The sequence below is a fragment of the Spermophilus citellus genome (genome assembly GCF_964194105.1).
Source record: "Spermophilus citellus genome assembly, chromosome: 9".
In the NCBI taxonomy this organism is placed as follows: Eukaryota; Metazoa; Chordata; class Mammalia; order Rodentia; family Sciuridae; genus Spermophilus; species Spermophilus citellus.
In genome coordinates, this window is record NC_138191.1 from 8,142,850 (window position 1) to 8,165,154 (window position 22,305).

At 39.7% G+C, this 22,305-nt stretch overlaps 1 protein-coding gene across 1 annotated transcript in view; it reads left to right on the forward strand.

Moving 5' to 3' along the window:
* LOC308655423 (CD48 antigen-like) overlaps positions 1 to 22,305 on the forward strand; it is a 203,851-nt gene that overhangs the window by 28,493 nt on the left and 153,053 nt on the right. The gene's annotated exons all lie outside the window — the stretch shown is intronic.

Here is a 22,305-nt window from a genome sequence, read left to right on the forward strand (position 1 = left end):
AGGAAAAAAAATACCCATTGAAAAGGAGACTAAGGTTAGAAATGATCATGAAGTAAAATGACTTTATTTTAATTTTTGGTACCAGGGATTAAACTCAGGGTGCTTTACCACTGAGGCACTTCCCCAGCCCTTTTTATTTTGAGATGAGGTCTTGCTATGTTGCTTGAGGCCTTACTAAGTTGCAAGGCTGCCCTTGGATTTGTGATCTTCCTGCTTCAGCCTCTGGAGTTGCTGGGATTATAGGTGTGCATTATCATGCCTGGCTTGGTAAAATGGTTTTGGATAAATTGATATGAAGTACAACTGTCAAATTTTCAAAACCAAACTCTGTCCTAGAACCAGGTTGAAGATGCAGAGAGTGACCCAGCCTCTGTGTCCTACATCTCCCAGGCCAACAAACAAACCAACATTCTTCCCCATGAAGCAGAAGTCCTGGGCAGAGGAGCAAGTGTGAGAACAGTGAGAAGAGGAAGTAGAATCAAGTGCATCCAATGGCCAGAGCACTCTCCATTGGTTGGCTCTGTCTCCGCCCATTCTCCATCCCCGCTAGTGGGTCACTGCAGCCATCTCCCAACTGGCCTCCCTGCCTTTGTTCTCTTCCCTCTTTCCAGTCACCTCCCACACAAATACTGTTTCTATCTTATAAAAATGCAAATATTCACCAGGCATTGTGGTGCACGCTGTGATCTCAGTGACACCAGGTATCAGGGCAGGAGGATTGCAAGTTTGAGGTCAGCCTGAGCAACCTAGTTGTGGGAGACCAACCTCGCATATGACTGAGTTAACTTCCCTGCAGGGTGATGTGGCATCACGCTATGCTGCTAGACAGCCCTGCCCTTCTTGGGTTTGAGGGACTGTGTCTTCTGTGAGGGTGCCTTTCTACATTCCCATGGGAGGAGCTATGCTCACCTGTTTCTTTGTAATATAACCCCTTGCCCTGTTTAGGATAGAATGTTCTATGGAAACACATTTTGTGTGTCCCTTTCTCTTACTGGGCCCTTGGGTGTGGCCTTCCTAGATGTCAGTCAACCTGCTGATAGCAGACATCATGAAGCTAGACTCAGCCCCCTGAAATCTGACCCCTTGCCTCATTTGAATAGTTTCTCCTCAATAAAAGGGGTTGGCATGTGTGGGCCCACTCTCTTTTTCTCTTTCTGTGGACCCTTAATGTCAGAAGAGCTGTCACAGCAATCCCAAAGAAAAAGGTATTTCTGTCTCTTGTGTGGTTATTTCATGTAGCCCAGTTCCCCTGGAGTGACCCTGAGTGTGTTAGTCATGAAGAACCCAGCAAGTGGCGTCCCTGGCTGGGCACAAGTTCTGAGTGTTTAAGTTGCCAGGAAAGAAAGCCACAAATGGTGGCCCATACGGGGATTCCAGTATAAATATTAAAAATTTAGTGAGTTGAAAGTTCTATCCAGAAGTTAAGCATGCTTAGGATTGCAGAGTATTGTGGGATGAATTGTAGAAGGTAAGTGAATTAGACAGAAGGAAAATCTGTGATGTTAAACTAGTCTGTAACTAGTCCCACGGCCAGCAGTGCTTTTAACCCTTAAATGACCTGACCTAAATGCAGACTCCTTTAAGATCTGATAGTAACACTGGCATCTGCCACTAAAACTCACTATTAAAGCACCCATATGCTACAAAAAAGAAAGTACAAAATACCAGCAGACACAAGCTGCAACCACAGGTCACAGAGACAAGGCAAGCTGCTACTCGCCATAGGATCCTGATCAGGTGGGGAATGCAGACAAAACCAAATGCCACCAGCTTGGAAAACACAGGGAACTTTTGCCCCGACAATGGGCAAGAGGCTCCATGCTGTTTCCATCATCTTGGTAACCAGGTGATGCCTGTCTGCAGGGGGGGCTTCCTGGTCCCGCCTCCTGCATTTTCCTGGGCTTCCTATTGGTTCTTCCACAGTCTCTCAGACAGGACTTCTGGTCCCGCCTTCCAGCCACTAACCTGTACTTCCTGTTTCAGACCTGCCTGAGCTGCTATCTGAGCTGCTCAGAGTGTACATTTTTAGGAATGCCCACCTGTAAATGCTAATGAAAAATATCTTTTTCAGGCAAAATTTTAATTCCACAGGTTTCTGTGTTGCAGCCCTAAATTTGAGTTAACCTCCTTTTTTGTTCACTTTTTAAAACAATACCCAATTTAAATTAAACTGTTTAAATCACGTGAATAAAAAATATTTGGATCCATTTTTTCATGAGTGCTCCTCATATATGATATATGGACATATGCACATACAGACATACAACACATAACACAAGTGTGCACACATAACATACAACACATAACACAAGTGTGCACACACAACACAATAGTAGAGGCCTTATAGTTTTTCACAGGTGAAATCTCCATTGCAATGTTTAAAAAGTCCACAGTTGATCAAAAAAATAGGACTGATCAGAAAAATATTAACCTAGGTCTGTATGAGCTCAAAAAATAAAATAGAAAAAAGCATCCTGGCTATTACCTGGGTTTGACTCTTCTTTTGATATCTCATCCTTCTTCCTGTAACTTGCATATGGGTTTGAATGTATTCCCACAAGTAAGCCTCAAGGTTTTTTACATTTGAAATAGGCCTTAATGGTGCTCATTATTCATTAGCCTCCAGGTGTGGAAGAACCATTGTTGAAGATGTAAGGATAGCTAAACTGGAGTTCTGGATATCAGCTGTTATGGATTTGAGCCAAATCATCTTCTTTTTGGTCTATAGAAATCGCTTTAGTTAGTCTCTCTGGAATCCAAATCAGCTGCTGTTCTCCCTGTGGAAACACACAAACAGACCCCCGACTCCAGACAATCACTGGGTCAGGACTTTTAATGATAATAACTGTAAGCTGATGCACCTGTGGTGAAAGCTGTAAAATACCAAAGCATCTGAAAGTAAATGCTATCATCATAAATGAAAACTGGAGTTCAGCTGTTATGGATTTGAGATATTGCTAACCCTGCATTTATAAAGCTCAGAAGGCTTGAGCCTTGGTAGCCCTCTGATTCCCTGCTGGCTCCTTGCTGGCAAATTTTTATGCTCCCATCCAAAGCTAAAATGTACAAATTTTTCATTTCATTATTTTACCAATTTGAAAAAAGCTGTTTTCCTCAGGCAGCACTGGAAGGCCATTCTCTCTCCCTATTGCCGTCCCCTGGTAACTTCAGATGGCCCGGGGAGTGTCCTGGACTTGAACTGCCACTGGGGCGCCCAGGCTTGGGCTTGCAGCAGTGTCGTCCTGCTCCCTGGGCCGGCTGGAAAGTCCCTGCTGCTCTGCAACCGGCTCGCCCATGCGGCGACCGCTGTGCCATGCTGCCTCACGCACCTTCTGGTGACGAAAAACAGTTATCAGCAGCCTTTTGTTGTAACTCCTTCCCTGATAGTCCTTCCTCTTCTGAACTTTCTTCCTCTTTCTGACTAGAGTTCCTGGGCTTTTATCAACGTATGCCCTAACTGTTCTTGGTTTTGCTGGGGTGCCTCCTTCCTTTAGCAATTAACTTAACACACTTTCTGTTTGATTTTTACTAACTTCTGATCCCATACTTCCATAATAAAGACAATACAACACACCAAGACAAAACAAAACAAAAACACACTGTATCAATCTTTCTTTTTTCTTGAAATGGCCATCCATCCTCTCGCCCTATCTGCTTCTCCAGGGGAGAGCAGCCCTCCTCCCATCCTATCTATTTCTAGGGATAGGCAGCATTCCTCCTGTCCTATCCATTTCTAGGGATGGGCAGCTTTCCTTGTCACTTACCCCTGAGCATCCTGGAGTTTCCCTGTATGGGCCACCATTTGCCGCAGTCCGGCTGGGCAAATTAACTGGGAGGTGACAAGCAACTTGAAGGTTGAAGCAGGAACTGCTTTATTACGGAGCAGCAGGAGTATATATACCCGATTACACACAGCTTGACTCAATTAGCATCATCCAGATACAACAATCAGCCAATAAGGAATCCCCACCATCTTAATGGCTCAGTGGCGTTGCCTAACAAACCACTCCTCCTGGCAAACTGCCAGGTGCCATCTTGACTTGATTTGCATCCCCAACAAAAAGATTTTCTTTTTTTTTTAAATTCATTTTTTTATTGGTTGTTCACAACATTACAAAGCTCTTGACATATCATATTTCATACATTAGATTGAAGTGGGTTATGAACTCCCAATTTTACCCCAAATGCAGATTGCAGAATCATGTCGGTTACACATCCACAATTTTACATAATGCCCTATTAGTAACTGTTGTATTCTGCTACCTTTCCTATCCCCTACCATCCCCCCTCCCCTCCCCTCCCCTCCCATCTTCTCTCTCAACCCCATCTACTGTAATTCATTTCTCTCCTTGTTTATTTTCCCATTCCCCTCACAACCTCTTATATGTAATTTTGTATAGCAATGAGGGTCTCCCTTCATTTCCATGCAATTTCCCTTTTCTCTCCCTTTCCCTCCCATCTCATGTCTCTGTTTAATGTTAATCGTTTCTTCCTGCTCTTCCTCCCTGCTCTGTTCATAGTTGCTCTCATTATATCAAAGAAGACATTTGGTATTTATTTTTTAGGGATTGGCTAGCTTCACTAAGCATAATCTGCTCTAGTGCCATCCATTTCCCTGCAAATTCTATGATTTTGTCATTTTTTATTGCTGCATAGTACTCCATTGTGTATAGATGCCACATTTTTTTTATCCATTCATCTATTGAAGGGCATCTGGGTTGGTTCCACAGTCTAGCTATTGTGAATTGTGCTGCTATGAACATCGATGTGGCAGTATCCCTGTAGCATGCTCTTTTAAGGTCTTCAGGGAATAGTCCAAGAAGGGCAATAGCAGGGTCAAATGGTGGTTCCATTCCCATCTTTCCCAGGAATCTCCAAACTGCTTTCCAAATTGGCCACACCAATTTGCAGTCCCACCAACAATGTACAAGTGTACCCTTTTCTCCACATCCTCGCCAGCACTTGTTGTTGTTTGAATTTATAATGGCTGCCAATCTTACTGGAGTGAGATGGTATCTTAGGGTGGTTTTGATTTGCATTTCTCTGACTGCTAGAGATGGTGAGCATTTTTTCATGTACTTGTTGATTGATTGTATATCCTCCTCTGAGAAGTGTCTGTTCAGGTCCTTGGCCCATTTGTTGATTGGGTTATTTGTTATCTTACTGTCTAATTTTTTGAGTTCTTTGTATACTCTGGATATGAGGGCTCTATCTGAAGTGTGAGGAGTAAAAATTTGTTCCCAGGATGTAGGCTCCCTATTTACCTCTCTTATTGTTTCTCTTGCTGAGAAAAAACTTTTTAGTTTAAGTAAGTCCCATTTGTTGATTCTTGTTATTAACTCTTGTGCTATGGGTGTCCTATTAAGGAATTTGGAGCCCAACCCCACAATATGTAGATCTGAGCCAACTTTTTCTTCTATCAGATGCAGAGTCTCTGATTTGATATCAAGCTCCTTGATCCATTTTGAGTTAACTTTTGTGCATGGCGAGAGAAAGGGATTCAGTTTCAATTTGTTGCATATGGATTTCCAGTTTTCCCAACACCATTTGTTGAAGATGCTATCCTTCCTCCATTGCATGCTTTTAGCCCCTTTATCAAATATAAGATAGTTGTAACTTTGTGGATTAGTCTCTGTGTCCTCTATTCTATACCATTGGTCCACCCGCCTGTTTTGGTACCAGTACCATGCTGTTTTTGTCACTATTGCTCTGTAATATAGTTTGAAATCTGGTATCGCTATACCGCCTGATTCACACTTCCTGCTTAGAATTGCTTTTGCTATTCTGGGTCTTTTATTTTTCCATATGAATTTCATGATTGCTTTATCTATTTCTACAAGAAATGCCGTTGGGATTTTGATTGGTATTGCATTAAACCTATAGAGAACTTTTGGTAATATCGCCATTTTGATGATGTTAGTTCTGCCTATCCATGAACAGTGTATATTTTTCCATCTTCTAAGATCTTCTTCTACTTCTCTCTCTAGGGTTCTGTAGTTTTCATTGTATAAATCTTTCACCTCTTTTGTTAGGTTGATTCCCAAGTATTTTATTTTTTTTGAGGATATTGTGAATGGAGTGTTTTTCCTCATTTCCGTTTCAGAAGTTTTGTCACTGATATACAGAAATGCCTTTGATTTATGCATGTTGATTTTATATCCTGCCACTTTGCTGAATTCATTTATTAGTTCTAGTAGTTTCTTTGTAGACCCTTTTGGGTCTTCTAGGTATAGAATCATGTCATCTGCAAATAGTGATAATTTAAGTTCTTCTTTTCCAATTTTTATGCCTTTAATTTCTTTCGTCTGTCTAATTGCTCTGGCCAGTGTTTCGAGAACTATATTGAATAGAAGTGGTGATAGAGGGCATCCCTGTCTTGTTCCGGATTTTAGAGGGAATGCCTTCAACTTTTGTCCATTCAGAATGATGCTAGCCTGAGGCTTAGCATAGATAGCTTTTACAATGTCAAGGTAAGTTCCTGTTATCCCTAGTTTTACTAATGTTTTGAAACAAAAAGATTTTCATATCATTATCTAAACAGATGATATGGAAAATCAAAACAATTAAAAAAGAGATTTATATGTACTGGACTCACTATAAAAATTTTAACTGGTTAATTCAAGGACATTTCAAGCTATTTTTCTAATTTCTCCCTGAGCCATGCTTTATATTTGCTACTCATCACCTCACTCTAATGGCCCTTCCTCTCCTTAATCTGCTAGTGGCCCTCCAGGGAAGAATAGCCACTTCCCACAGTCCCCTGCATTACAGGCAGCCTTTCACTGGGAGGGAGTGGGAGAAGGGTGAGGGACTCCAACATGGCAGATGGGAAGGCTTTTAAGAAGAGACTGGGTTGGATTAAGTGTCCAACACGTGTTTCTAGTCAGTGAGTGGTGGAGAGTACACCAGCCATCTCTGTGACCTCTAGCTCTTGATTCCTGCTTTGGCTTTAACTCTCCTCCTTGGCTGATAATTTTTCTGCATAGCTTTCCGAGTGACAAAACATTGATATGTCTCATCCTATCCCTGTGGAAACATTGGTACCTGCTTGAATTAGGTCAGTATAGAGGGTTTTCTCCATATGGATGCATAGATCTCTTAGGATATAAGATCTGTAAAGGAATTCCTTTGTTCTTCTACTCAAAAACTAGAACTAGAAAGCAGATGGTGCTGTCTCTGTGAGGGGCCACAATAGCCTGACATCTTCACTGGCCCCCCATCTTTATTCCCTTGGGCTTCTCCACATAGTAGGGATGATGTCCTTTTGTAGTTATTGCTTCCACATAATCAGAGAGCAAAGGGATTTTCCTGGCCCCTTCCACATAGATAGCTGGAAGAAAAGGTTCTCATTGGTGAGGTTGGAACCCATGCCCACCCCTAGATTGTGCATTGGCTGGTGGAATCACACATTCTGCCTGGTAGATAGATGCATGCTTTCCTCTGTCACTAGATTCAGAGTGCTGTGGTTGACAATCATAAAACCACACAAGGTTGGAGCAGAAGGGAGCTGCCAGAAAAAGGAGAAGTGCCACTAACTGATTTCCCTTTGGTCCACCTTCCATTCCCTACTCCACCACTGCTCCAATCAGACCTTCCAACAACTCCCCCATTCCTCACTGCCTGTGAACCCGTCTCAGTGTGAGAGAGGCCTCTGTGAATCGGAGTCATCTTTCCTCTGGTGTTTCTAGGCAAACACTTTTAACTCATCGATTGGCTCTCTTTCTCCCTTTCCTCTGGGATTTCAGAACACCATGTCCTAAATCAAGATTTTCCTGATCCTTTTCATCTTGAAATGAACTTTTCCATTATCAAGTCTCAATATTGATGTTTTTCTAATTCCCTTTTGGATGTTGTTTCTCTCTGCCTTGTGCTGGAGTTATTTGTGTGTGGTCCACTCTCCACCCAAGAGCAGAGTTCGTGTCCTGCTCTCTTGGGCATCCACCTTGTGTCTTGAGCAGCACCAGTGAGTGTTCAGAAAGTATTCCCTTAGAGCTCATTTCAAGAAGGGAAACCAGTAGGATAGAAGAAGGGGGTAAGGGCAAGGGAAGGGGGAAGGGAAAGGGAGGTACTGGGAAGGAAATGGGTCAAATTATGTTATGTGCAAGTATGAATATGTCACAACAAATCCCATTAATATACGTAATTACAATGTGTCAATTAAAAATTTTAAAATAAAGTACTCCTTTAACCAAAGAGATTGAAGCAATATTTAAAGGATACTGTCAGACACCTAATTTTTCTTAAGTTTAAAAAAAATTCAACCTTGATTCATTCTTTCATCCATTGAAAAGGGCATATAATAAAAAAATCATATAAACCAATTGCTGCATGAGTATTTTAAATACCTAAGAGTGTCAGCTTTCAAAACACTCCTGTGTGTCTCAGAACACGTTGTAGTACATATTTCATTTTGCTTTATATTTAAACTATTATCTCTTCATGAAGTAAGCTGCTTTAAAATAAACTTAATTTTTTTTACACAAATGGGGCACAGCTTTTCATTTCTCTGGTTGTATGTGATGTAGAGTTATACCATTCATGCAATCATACCCATACATAGGGGTAATAATGTCCATACCATTCTACCATCCTTTCCCCCCACACCTCCCTCCCCTTTCTCCCCTCTGCTCAATCCAAAGTTCCTCCCTGCTTCCCTTGTCCCCTGCCCATTATCAGCATCCACTTTTCAGAAAAATCATTTTGCCTTTGTTTTTTTGGGATTGTCTTACTTCGCTTAGCATGGTATTCTCCATTTCCATTCATTTACCCATAAATGCCATAATTTCATTCTTTCAAAGGCTGAGTAGTATTCCATTGTGTATATATACCACAGTTTCTTTATCCATTTATCTATTGAGGGCATCTAGACTGCCTCCACAGTTTAGCTATTGTGAATTGAGCTGCTATAAACATTGAGGTGGCTGCATCACTGTAGGGTGCTGCTTTTAAGTGTTTTGGGTGTAGACTGAGGAGTGGGATAGCCAAGTCAAATGGTGGTTCCATTCCAAATTTTCCAAGGTATCTCTGTACTGCTTTCCAAAGTGGTTGTACCATTTTGCAATCTCAACAGCCATTAATCAGTGTTATCTTTTTCCCCACATCCTTGCCAACATAAAATAAACTGTTTTTAAGTATCATCATGTGTAACTCATGTTTGATCCTCAGCAGTGGCCAAATAAAATAAAATAACCATCTTCTTCAGGCACATGTTCTGTGAATTTGGGGAAGAAGTCAAGAAATGAACTATTTTATATCTGTGGTTGGCAAATTGCAGCCACAGGTCAAATTCAGCCCAATGCCTGCTTTTGTAAATAAAGTTGTATTAGAACACAGATGCATTTATTCTATTACAAATTGTATTTGGCAGTTTTTGTGTTCTAGAAGATAAAGGTTTGTAGCTGTGACATCAAAAACCTAAAATATAATTTGACCCTTTACAGAAAAGTGTGCCTATCCGTGCCCTGGATAATTTTGTTGACACAACTGATCCACGAGACTTTATAGGGTCATGACAAGGAGTAAATGAACGCATGTAGGGCACTTGTTGCTGTGCCTGGGGGCTGTGGATAAAGCTCAGTGGTTGATGCTTGCATGTGTGAGGCCCTAGCTTCCATCCCTAGTACTGAAAAAATGGAGTAAATGACATTCATAAATTTTCTAAGTATAATGTCTTTCTATTCCTGTATTAAACACAACTTGATCATGATGTATCGTGAGATTATATTTGCTAATATTTTATGTAGGGATTTTAACTTCTCTGTTTATAACTGGCATTCACTCATGTGTTTTGTCCTGTTTTGTCTTGTTTCTGGCATTTTCTGTGTCTAATGTGAGTACTGAAGTTAAACCATCCTTTCTAAATGAACCAAGGAGTATTGTGTTTTTCCCCCTTAATTCTGGAATAATGTACACAACATCAGAATTTTATTTTGTTTGGCAATTTGTTAGCATTCACTCCTAAAACCATATGTTCTTCAATGTCCTTTGTAAGGACATCTGCCACGTGACCAGCACTGGCTTCATGAAAGAAGGTTCAATTCATGAGTAATAGCTAAGGAGTTTTAAATTAAAGAGACAAGACTCTCATTACCTTTAAAACCAGCTCCAGGATGGCTTCTCCTAGGTCCCGCCTCCAACAACCTAAAGTGGTAGAAAGGTTTACAGAAGAGACTAGTGAGAGAGAGAGAGAGAGAGAGAGAGAGAGAGAGAGAGAGAGAGAACACACCAGGGAGTGGGCTTTTATTGGGGAACAAAAACTTCTGTGGAAAATCCCATCCAATGAAGGTTAAAGGGGGCAGCATCCCAAGGTCTTTTAAAAGGGCGATGATTGGGTCTTTGGGGCAGTGGCCAGACACGCCTCTGCACAGACAAACCCTCAGACCTGGAGAAGGGTGGGGAAAGCCCTAACACAGCTGTGTCCAAGCGCCCCTCACCCAGCCAGGGAGGTAACTCAAATCACGTGCGAGGATGGCCTCCCACATATTCCTCCCTTTTTTCTTTTAAAAAGCAGGCAATGATTTACTCTCTCGAGTCTCTGCACTCTCACTCTGAAGACATGCCATCCTATAATTACAACACAAAAAAGAATTAACAGCAAAGAAAACAATCCAATAATGTACCAGGCTGAGTGTTTAAGAATATTTCCAGGGTTAAATACATTTAATTCCTTCAATATTTGATTAGCCATAGAAGAAGGATCTGAACAATCAGCTCTATTATTTTGAATATCATGGATAAGATGGAGTTCCAAAAGATCCAAGCTATTATTATTGTTTTGTCAAATACCCATCAAATGGTTCTTAACCTTCTCCCAATCCCAGAGAGAAGCATTGTACTTGGCAGCTGTAACACACACATGTATAACTTGTGTGGCATTTAAGCCTTTCCTTAAACTTTAAAGCCAAAAGTTCATTACCTATATTTATAACAGTCACCTCTAAGGTGTTTAACTTAGTCTCAATCCTTTCATCAATATTTACTTGATTACACAGAGCCTTGAAATTATTTTGGGCTAAATTATTAAGAAATTTTGCATGTTGAATATTTTGAGATAAAGTTATCGAGGCTGTGACAGTGGATGAAATGAAAGAAACCAAAGACAAAACTCACACAATTATAATTCCAATGGCATGTCTAGGTCTCGCTAGCTGGGTATGAATTTGCAGTAAGACTTGAAAACCAGCATCAGTGTACCATGGCTCTGAAATATTAGCAGAAAATAAAACAAAAGAGGACTGATGAAGTATCAGCACTCCTTTTCCTCTATTATATCTAGTAACACAATTGGTTAGGTTACATTTGTTACATGTTACAACATATCTGTCATCTATCCATTTAACTTTTATATTTCCAATGAAAATGTAAGGAGATTGGACACAGGCTGGTAAGTCATAGCAAGATCCCTCCTTACAGCTCTTGCCAACAAATTTTGGTAAAGGCTTGTCTGCAAAATGTAAGAATTCTGAGGCAGCAATTAAGTGCCAAACATCTTTTTGAATACCACCATCACTGTAAGTCAAAACATTACTAACAAATCCTACAGGTGTCATAGCAGAATTTTTTCGTAATTGTCTTTTATCAATTTTTGGAGACCAGTTGAAAATATACCCACTATCTTTAGACACCTTATATTGTACAGGAAAAGTATTTACACAATCTATCCATCTAGGAAACGTGCCAATCTCAATTGTAGAACTATTTGGACAATGAGGTATTTGTGGAGGTTTTGCAAAAATGACTCATTTTTTATGGGAAAGTCCCATTTTGATCACTGATCTAGTATACAGTTTTAAGTCTCTATAAATAGTATGATTAGTCAGTCTAGGTCTCCCAACCACTGTCTTTTCCTCAAATGATACTCTCAGACAGCCAGCATGTTTATCATGGGACCAACACAAAGGTAATTGGGCACTGTAGCCAGAATAATTAAATCTAGTCACATGATTGGGAGTAATATGAGTATCTGTAAATCATCCCATCATGAATGAGTCATTAGTAAACACTGGAATAGATTCTCCAGTCCACACAGCTGGGTGTACCAGGGGTCGATCTGGGAAATACATCCAGTAAGTGTCTGCTCAACTCCCTTTTACCTGACAGCCCAGTAGGACAATTACTGTAGCTACCATCATAAATGGAATCTTATTTCTTTCTAGGAGTCAAATTATTCATGAAGCTTGTGTTGTCAGCTTCTTCATGTCTTCCCTTGAGATCAGCTTTTCAGCTGGGTCATGTTGGTTCCTCTTCATTCTTCTTCAATATCTCTTCCTTCGGAGTGGAGGCTTCTCAGGGTTGATTTTCAGTCACTTGAATCTCAATTCTATCTCTTTCTTGTCTGATTGTGCATTCAGGCATCCAGATAGGATGGAAAGTACCTTCTGGAAATATACAAGCATGACCTCTGCCCTACATAATCACTGGATCTTGGACTTTCCATTGACCAGTCTGTAAATCTTTCCACAAAACTCTGCCTAAAGGGCCTGTTGTTGTGGAAGACATAGGTCTCTCAGCTGCAATGTGACCTTCTGTGTCTCAATTTAAAAAATTTAAAACAAACAAGGCATGGTTGAGGCTATTTTGGGGAGTCATAAACCTATTCCCCCCTTTTAATTTTTATAATTGCAGCTTAATAGATAAATGAGCTCATTCCACAATGGCTTGGCTTTGGGGGTTATAAGGAATTCCTGTTTTATGATCAATTTGAAACTCTTGGCAAAATTGTTGAAAAGAAGAGCTTACATAAGCTGGTGTATTATCTGTTTTAATCTGTAAAATTAAATCTAATAAAGCAAAGGCTTCTAGGCAATGAGAAATTACATGCTGAGTATTTTTTTTTTTGTATGTGCTGTGGCAAAAATAAGTCTGGAATGTGTACCAACTATCACATGTACATAATATTGTTTACCAAATTGAAGAATATGAGTTACATCCATTTGCCATATATGATTTGGTTTTAATCCATGGGGACTTACCCCTGATGGCAGAGATGGAGTGTGAATAACACACTTAGGGTAGTGACTTACAATTTGATGAGCTTTTTCTCTGGTAATATTAAATTTTTTACATAAGCTTGAAGCATTCTGATGATGAAAGAAATGTGAAGCTTGTGCACAATCAAATGGAGACATCTGTTGACAAACAGCTACTAGTTTATCAATCTTGTCATTACCTGGAGTTAAAGGTCCTGGAAGATTAGTGTGAGCTCATATGTGTCCTATGAAACATGGGTATTTTTGCATTTCACATTTCAAAATAACTTAAATAGCTCTTGTGGTGAGATATACCCAATAACTGAAGTTTCAATATATTTGGTAACCCCGACTGCATATAAGCTGTCAGAATAAATATTAATAGGCTCATTTGTAAAGTTATTTAAGGCACAAATGAGAGCTTGTAGCTCTGCTCTTTGGGCAGAAGTATATGAGGTTTGTATTATCTCTGTGTGAACTTGGCTATAAAAACCTGCTTTACCTGAGCTTGAACCATCAGTGAACACCAATAGGGCTCCATCTATGGGCTGGGCACATACAATCTTTGGAAAAATAAATGGTGTTATTGATGCAAATTGAATAATTTTATCAGAAGGTTAATGACTTTCTGACAAGGAAAATCAGAAAAAGCTATTTGCCATAAACTAGAAGCTTGAAAAAGCCAATTATTTTGTTGAACAGAAAATGGAGAATTCAAGCTCCTGTTCACCTGCGTCTTGCAAACAAACTGCTGTGACTCAGCACTAAATGATCCTGCTGAAACAACTGGTTGGACCTTCTGAACCTGCGGAGGTTAATACCAACCGAGCATTCATAGGCAGTGGCCACAGGATTGAGACTGGGCTTGGGAGAGCCAGTCAGGACCCACCCATTGCATTGGTCACCTGGCAAAGGGAATGAACTGTCACCATTTGCATGGGATACCACCATGGCAGAGAATTGACGTCACCAGAATGCAGTGGAGGAGATAATTTCATTGAAACCGGCAGCGACAGGTGTGTAACCCCCTAGCCATCCCTCTCCACACAGCGGGGAAACTTTAAAGGCCCATCCCAGCTCTCCCATAAGGGCCCCTCCCAGCTCTCCCATGAGCGCAATAGTCAGACAGAGGGAATCAGGTGTGGCACGGGACCCCTGGTGCGGAACCCCCGGCTACTGCTCCCACCAGTGCTGACAACTGAGGTCTCTTGCACCAGCTACGGGGGTGTGGCTACAGGAGGGCAAGCAAAATACGCTGAGGGTTCTAAGCCCCAAGTTCCACAACCTTAGGGTCTGAGGGAAGGGCAAGCAGGGAGAGTGTGCCCAGTCATTCAAGAAAATAGGGCTCCTGGGAGCAGCAGACCTGGCGTGTAGTCAGTATTGTGGTGAGTGTCATCAGTGAGCGGGGCCTGGCTGGAGGAAAAGTGGGGAATTGACTAGACACAAGAAAAGGCCCTAGGCACTCAGGATTGGAGACCCGCCCAGTCTGGGAGGAGGAGCTGCTGCACAGTGATTGGTTCCCGCGTATTGAGAGGAAAAGCTTGGCCTAGTCAGCACAGCTCCACCTATTGGAAGAGAAGTTAATCAAACTCTAAGACTGCATTTATTAAATTTTTAAAAATTATTTGTTTTTTTATTTTTATTTTTTTAATTTTTAAAAATTTTAAAAATTTATTTAAATTTTTTTATTTAAAAAAATAATTAATTTTAAAATTTTTTTCTTTTCTATTTTTTTCTTTTGTCTTTTCATTTCTTTTCAATTTCCTTATTCCCCCTTCCTTGAATTCTACCTGTTTACTCTCATTCTCTTTAGTGACTTATTCCCTTCCCTTCTAATACCTTTCCTCCCAAGCATCAAATAAATTTATAGTAGTAAACAGTAACTCAGCAGTCAAACAGAACAAGAAGTAACATGAGCAGCATGAAAAAGCAAGGAAGAAAAGGAGTACAAACAATGCAGGACAGCCTAAATACTCAGGAGGACCTAGAGGCATCAGAAAAATGGTCAAATAAAGAACTCAAGGAATACCTTAGACAGATGGAATGGAATCTTAAAGAGGATATGAGACAGCAAATTCAAACAATGAAAGAGCACATTGAAAATGAATTACATAAACAGATAAAAAAGCAAATAAGCGTCTTTATCAGGAGATAGAGATAATAAAAAAATCAAACAATAATTCTAGAAATGAAGGAAAGTATAAACCAAATTAAAAACTCAAATGAGAGTATCACTAACAGAGTGGAGCAAGTAGAAGCCAGAATGTCACATAATGAAGACAAAATATATCAACTTGAAAAGAGTCTAGCCAACTCAAAAAGGCTGGTAAAAAATCATGAGAAAAACATCCAAGAGATATGGGATAACATAAAAAAACCAAACTTAAGAGTCATCAGGATAGAGGAAGGTATAGAGGTTCAAACCAAGGGAATGCGCAACCTGCTGAATGAAATAATTACAGAAAACTTTCCAGAAATAAAAAAGGAAATGGATGTACAAATTGTAGATGCATACAGGACACTGAGTACACAAAATCACAGTAGACCAATGCCAAGACACATTGTTATGAAGATATCCAATATACAGAACAAAGAGAAAATATTAAAAGCTACAAGAGAAAGGAGGCAGATTACATTCAGGGGTAAACCAATAAGGTTAACAATGGATTTTTCATCAGAGATGCTGAAAGCAAGAAGATCCTGGAACAACCTATTTCAAACACTGAAAGACAATGGATGCCAACCAAGAATTTTGTATCCAGCAAAATTAAGCTTCAGGTATGACAACGAAATAAAAATCTTTCATGATAAACAAAAGTTAAAAGAATCTGCAGCCAGAAAACCAGCATTGCAAAGCATCTTGAGCAAAACACTACACGAGGAAGAAATGAAAAACAATAACCAAAACCAACAGTGGGAAGTACCTCAGTAAAGCCAGAGGGTGGGGGGAAAGCTAATCATGGAGAAACAAACCAAATTAAAAAAAAAAGACAAATAATCAAACATGGCTGGAAGTACAAACCATATATCAATAGTAACTCTAAACGTTAATGGCTTAAACTCACCACTAAAGTGACATAGGATGGTAACATGGATTAAAAAAACAAATCCAACAATATGCTGCCTCCAGGAGACACATCTGATTGGAAAAGACATACACAGGCTGAAGGTGAAAGGTTGGGAAAAATATACCATGCACACGGTCCTCGTAAGCAAGCAGGGGTGGCTGTACTCATATTGAATAAAATCGACTTCAAGACTGAATTAATCAAAAGGGATAAGGAAGGACATTATATACTGTTAAAAGGAACCATTCACCAACAAGACATAACAATTATCAATATTTATGCACCAAATAAGGGTGCTGCGACATTCATAAAACAAATTCTCCTCAAGTTCAAGAATCAAATAGACCACAACACAATAATTATGGGTGATTTCAACACACCTCTCTCACCATTGGACAGATCCTCCAAACAAAAGTTGAATAAAGAAACTATAGAACTCAATATCACAATCAATAACCTAGTCTTAACTGACTTATATAGAATATATCAACCATCATCAAGTGGATATACTTTTTTCTCAGTAGCACATGGATTCTTCTCAAAAATAGACCATATATTATGCCATAGGGCAACCCTCAGTAAATATAAATGGGTGGAGATAATACCATGCATTTTATCTGATCATAATGGAATGAAACTGGAAATCAATGATAAAAGAAGGAAGGAAAAATCCTACTTCTCATGGAAAATGAACAATATGTTACTGAATGATCAATGGGTTACAGAAGACATAAAGGAGGAAATCAAAAAAATCTTAGAGATAAATGAAAATACAGACACAACATTTTGGAATCTATGGGACACAATGAAAGCAGTTTTAAGAGGGAAATTCATTGCCTGGAGGTCATTCCTCAAAAAAAGAAAAAAACAACAAATAAATGAGCTCACACTCCAACTCAAAGCCCTAGAAAAGGAAGAGCAAAACAACAGCAAATGTAGCAGAAGGCAAGAAGTAATTAAAATCAGAGCGGAAATCAACGAAATTGAAACAAAAGAAACTATTGAAAAAATTGACAAAACTAAAAGTTGGTTCTTTGAAAAAATAAATAAGATCGACAGACCCTTAGCAATGCTAATGAGGAGAAGAAGAGAGAGAACTCAAATTACTAACATACGGGATGAAAAAGGGAGCCTACATCCTGGGAACAAGTTTTTACTCCTCACACTTCAGATAGAGCCCTAATATCCAGAGTATACAAAGAACACAAAAAATTAAACAATAAGATGACAAATAACTCAATCAACAAATGGGCCAAGGACCTGAACAGACACTTCTCAGAGGAGGATATACAATCAATCAACAAGTACATGAAAAAATGCTCACCATCTCTAGCAATCAGAGAAATGCAAATCAAAACCACCCTAAGATACCATCTCACTCCAGTAAGATTGGCAACCATTATAAATTCAAACAACAACAAGTGCTGGTGAGGATGTGGGGAAAAGGGTATAATTGTACATTGCTGGTGGGACTGCAAATTGGTGCGGCCAATTTAGAAAGCAGTATGGAGATTCCTGGGAAAGCTGGGAATGGAACCACCATTTGACCCAGCTATTCCCCTTCATGGACTATCCCTTAAGACCTTAAAAGAGTGTACTATAGGGATACTGCTACATCGATGTTCATAGCAGCACAATTCACAATAGCTAGACTGTGGAACCAACCTAGATGCCCTTCAATAGATGAATGGAAAAAAAATGTGGCATTTATACACAATGGAGTATTACTCTGCACTAAAAAATGACAAAATCATGGAATTTGCAGGGAAATGGATGGCACTAGAGCAGATTATGCTAAGTGAAGCTAGCCAATACCTAAAAAACAAATGCCAAATGTCATCTTTGATATAAGGAGAGCAACTAAGAACAGAATAGGGAGGAAGTGTGTGAGAAGAAGATCACCATTAAACAGGGTTGAGAGGGGGGAGGGAAAGAGAGAGAGAAGGGAAATTGCATGGCAAAGGAAGGAGACCCTCATTGTTATACAAAATTACATATAAGCAGAAGTGAGGGGAAAGGGGAAAAAAAAACAAGAGAGAGAAATGAATTACAGTAGATGGGGTATAGAGAGAAGATGGGAGGAGGGGGGGGAAGGGGGATAGTAGAGGATAGGAAGGGCAGCAGAATACAACAGACACTAGTATGGCAGTATGTAAAAAAGTGGATGTGGAACCGATGTGAATCTGCAATATGTATATGGGATAAAAATGGGAGTTCATAATCTGCTTGAATCAAATGTATGAAATATGATATGTCAAGAGCTTTGTAATGTTTTGAACGACTAATAAAAAAAATAAAATTCCACCCTGAGGACCTAAAAAAAAAGAAAATGGAATAATTATAATATCAGGTTTAGATCCAATTAATTGTAAAACTTTCATTCTATCTTTAATTACTAATTGAGCAATAGAGTCATGGAAAGGAATTAATGTCTTTTGGGGAGAGTGGGCTAAATGAATCCACTCAATCACTCCCAATCTTTGCCATATGGCTCCCATAGGGGTATGTACCACTGGAAATATTAATAAATATATTAGTTTTTGAGGATTAATTCTAGTAAGCTGTGCATTTTTAATTGCACTTTCAACCCCTTTTAAAGCTGTTCTAGCCTCTATTGTCAGCTTACATGGAGAGGTTGGAGAAGGATCTCCTTGCAATATCTGAAATAAAGGATTTAAATCAGAAGTAGTCAGTTTTAAGGATGGCCTCAGCCAGTTAATATCTCCTAAAAAATTTTGAAAGTCATTAAGGGTATGTAATTCCTTAACTTTTATCTGTAGATTTTGAGGATGGATTGTACATCCTTGAATTATCTGACCTAAATATTGAAAGGGAGGCATATTTTGTATCTTTTGAGGAGCAATGCACAAACCCATTGGTGTAAGTGAAGCCTCTAAATGAGTAAAAGTTTCTGAAAGTACTTCTGGATTAGCATGAGCCAATAATATATCATCCATAAAATGAATAATATATGCATCAGGAAAATTATCTCTTATAGGAGTTATTGCTTGACCCACAAATTTTTGACATCAAGTAGGACTATTTCGCAGCCCTTGAGGTCTTGAGGCAAGACCTTCCAGCAATATCTTTTAACAGGTTCTTTAAAATTAATTGCTGGGACATTGAAAGCAAAATTTTCACAATCCTCAGGATGCAACCTTATTGAGAAAAAACAATCTTTGAGATCTATTACCATTAAGCTATAGTTTAGGGGAATTGCTGTGGGGGCAGGGAGTCCAGGCTGTAATGATCCCATAGGCTGAATTGCATGGTTTGTGGCCCTTGAATCCTGTAGTAACCTCCAATTACCTGACTTTTTCTAAATAACAAAAATGGGGATGTTCCAAGGACTAAGCGTTGATTCTATATGACAAGCCTGAAGTTGTTCCTCAACTAACATATGAATTATGTTAAGTTTTTCCCCTGAGATGGGCCACTGAGAAATCTATATAGGCTCTTCTGTGAACCAGGTGATCTTTTCTGCTGTCTTTTGGATGGGGGAGACATTCAGGGCCCCAAGTAAAAATTTTGGTTTGGAGTATTTACTAATCTCTGTTGAGGAGACTGGTTTGTAAGCAGATATTCTCCTTGATAAGTTCCCTCATTATCTCCAGGAAGAAGCCCTTGATTAATTTACTCAAATGATCTCATAGAATTTGGAGTTACTAATAATAATTCTATTTTGCTTAATATAGCTCTTCCCCATAGGTTTATTGGTAAGGACTCTCACACATAAGGTTTAAAAACTCCACTGTTCCCATCAGGATCCTCCCAAGGGAAATAATTTGCACTTTGAGTAGGCTGTGAAATTTGTTCAATTAACTCTAGATTAGCTGGTGCTATATGTAAGGGCCAATTTTTAGGCCAGAATCAACTAGACAGGGCTGAAATATCGGCACCTGTGCCCACCAAGCCTTTGAACTTTTTATGATTAATTTTAAGTTCTAGTAGGGTGCGCTCCTGCCGCCCTAATTGAGACCAGTACACTCTGTCTGGAGGTTTGGAAGCTGAATTTACTTGTGAGTGTCCATCCAAATTACAGGGTAATAAAATTAATTGAGCAAATGTATTTTTTGGAGTAAGCCAAAGGGCATAATTTGATTTTACAGTAACATTTAATTCTCCTTCAAAATAAGAATCTATTACCCAGGTATTACCTCAATGGCCCCTTTTAAGTTGTTACATCCCCAAATTAACCCTATACTTTCTCTGGGGAGTGGCCCCCCCAAAATCCCAGTAGGGATTTGTTGTGGCCCTAATTCAGGATTTAATTCAATTTTCATTGAGTGTCGTAAAGAAACTGTGAGATTTGCTCCGGTAAAAATGGCGGCTCCCCATGATTGGCGGTGATGACGTTAAATTGTGCAACCTTTCTTTTAGTTCCCCTGTTTTATCGGCCTGGGGAGGGGTCTATTGGAAGTTTTTGGTCTTCCTACCAGGCGGAAGTGAGGGCAAGAAGGCGGGCTGATCAGCGCCATCTTGGTCCACCACGTGGTCTTCAACCCTGTAATATCTACTACCAACAGCAGAGGGAGCCCTGGGCTTAAAATTATGAGCATTACAATTCCATGCGTAATGGCGGCTCCTCCCACAATGAAAACATTTTCCGCGGGTCTGCTTATTAATTTTTGGGGCTGCAGAGTTTGTTTTAAAGCCTCGACGAGCGTAATTGTTTGTAAATGCACTGGATCGATATCAGAACACAAGCGAATAAATTCTGAAACTGTGCCCTTTTTTCTATGGGGTCTGAGAACATCCTGACAATATTTATTTTCATTTTCAAATGCCAATTGCTTAACAATAACTCACAAGCACCCGGATCACCAACGGAACGGTTTGCAGTTTGGTAGAGCCATGCTACAAAATCAGAATAAAGCTCATTAGGACCTTGTTTAACTTTAGTCAGAACTAAGCTAGATTGGTCCCTGGAGGCAATCTGTCTCCAGGCATGCTTTGCACAGGCTGTAATCTAATCATAAACTGCAAATTCATAATTTGGCTGCCTTTCCAAATCAATAAATTCACCCATTCCTAAAAAATCTCCATGGGTGTTTGGAGATCTTGCCTCTGATTCCTTTCTGCTTGCTTGGAACACAAGTCTGTCCAGTATGATGTCCAAAGTAGGAAATCCCCCCCACTCAAGCAAGCCCTGGTGATGGAAATCCAGTCACTTGGTGGGAGTGGTTGAGAGCAAATAATCTCAAGCAAGTTCTGCATGAATGGTGAATTTGGACCGTAGACCTCACAGGCGTTTTTTAACTCTTTAATAGTTTTAAAAGGAATTATCAAGTGGACACGAACATGCTGGTCTTGATCATTAACCTGTTCAAAAACTGGGAAGAGCTGAAATTTGCTAGTATCTTCCCCAGCTTCCTGTGCCTTCCTAATTCCCTGCTGGAATGGAGTAAGAAAAGTCATTGCCAGCTCAGAGTATCTGTTAAAATTTGTCCTTTTAACAGACAATGGCCGAATTCGAATGGCTGGGGCAGGTGCTGTTAAGCACAGCCTATTGAAATTCCCTGGTAAATCCTGGATTTCATTGTCTGATTCGTCTACCTCAGACTACGATTCCTCCGTAGATTCTTCCCTGTTGCCATCTTGAATTTGAGCTTGTAAGCCATGTGGAAGAGAAGGACTTTCTATGTGTCTATGAATTTCTTCTGGATTCTCCTCTCTGGGAGAAGGACCTACTATCTCCCCAGAGGCCTCCTGTCTATGGTCTTCTTCCAGACTACTCTGGCTTGGCTCAGGCAAGGCTAAGTTTTTTTACTTTCAATTTTGCCCAGAGGTTATTTGTTTGAATATAATTTGTCTTAGTTTTTAGCTGGCTTAGAGGAAAGGAGATTTCCTTAGCCTTAGGCAATTTTTCCATTTGAATAGATGTAATGGCTCTCTGAATACCTTTCAATAGATCTTGGGGGGGGGCACGGACTATGGCCCATGTAATCAAAAAGACAGATCTCTAATGGATTCTAAACCTTTTGAATATTCTCAAAATTTCCAGGTAATTCATTAGAAAGGCAAATTTTATGTAATTTCCTTCCTAATTTGTCCCATGTATGTAAATTTGGTGAATCTTGGTCACAAAACCAAGGGAAAAATTCACCTACACCCTTTAAGAATTGTAGCAACTGAGTCTTTTTAATTTGCTTTCCCTTCTGATTAATTATTGTCTCTAAAATAGTCAAATACATGTCTTTATCAGTAGAAGATGAATTCCCCATTATTAAAATGTTTAACGTTCCTTTGCTCCAAAAACTGCCTGGTAC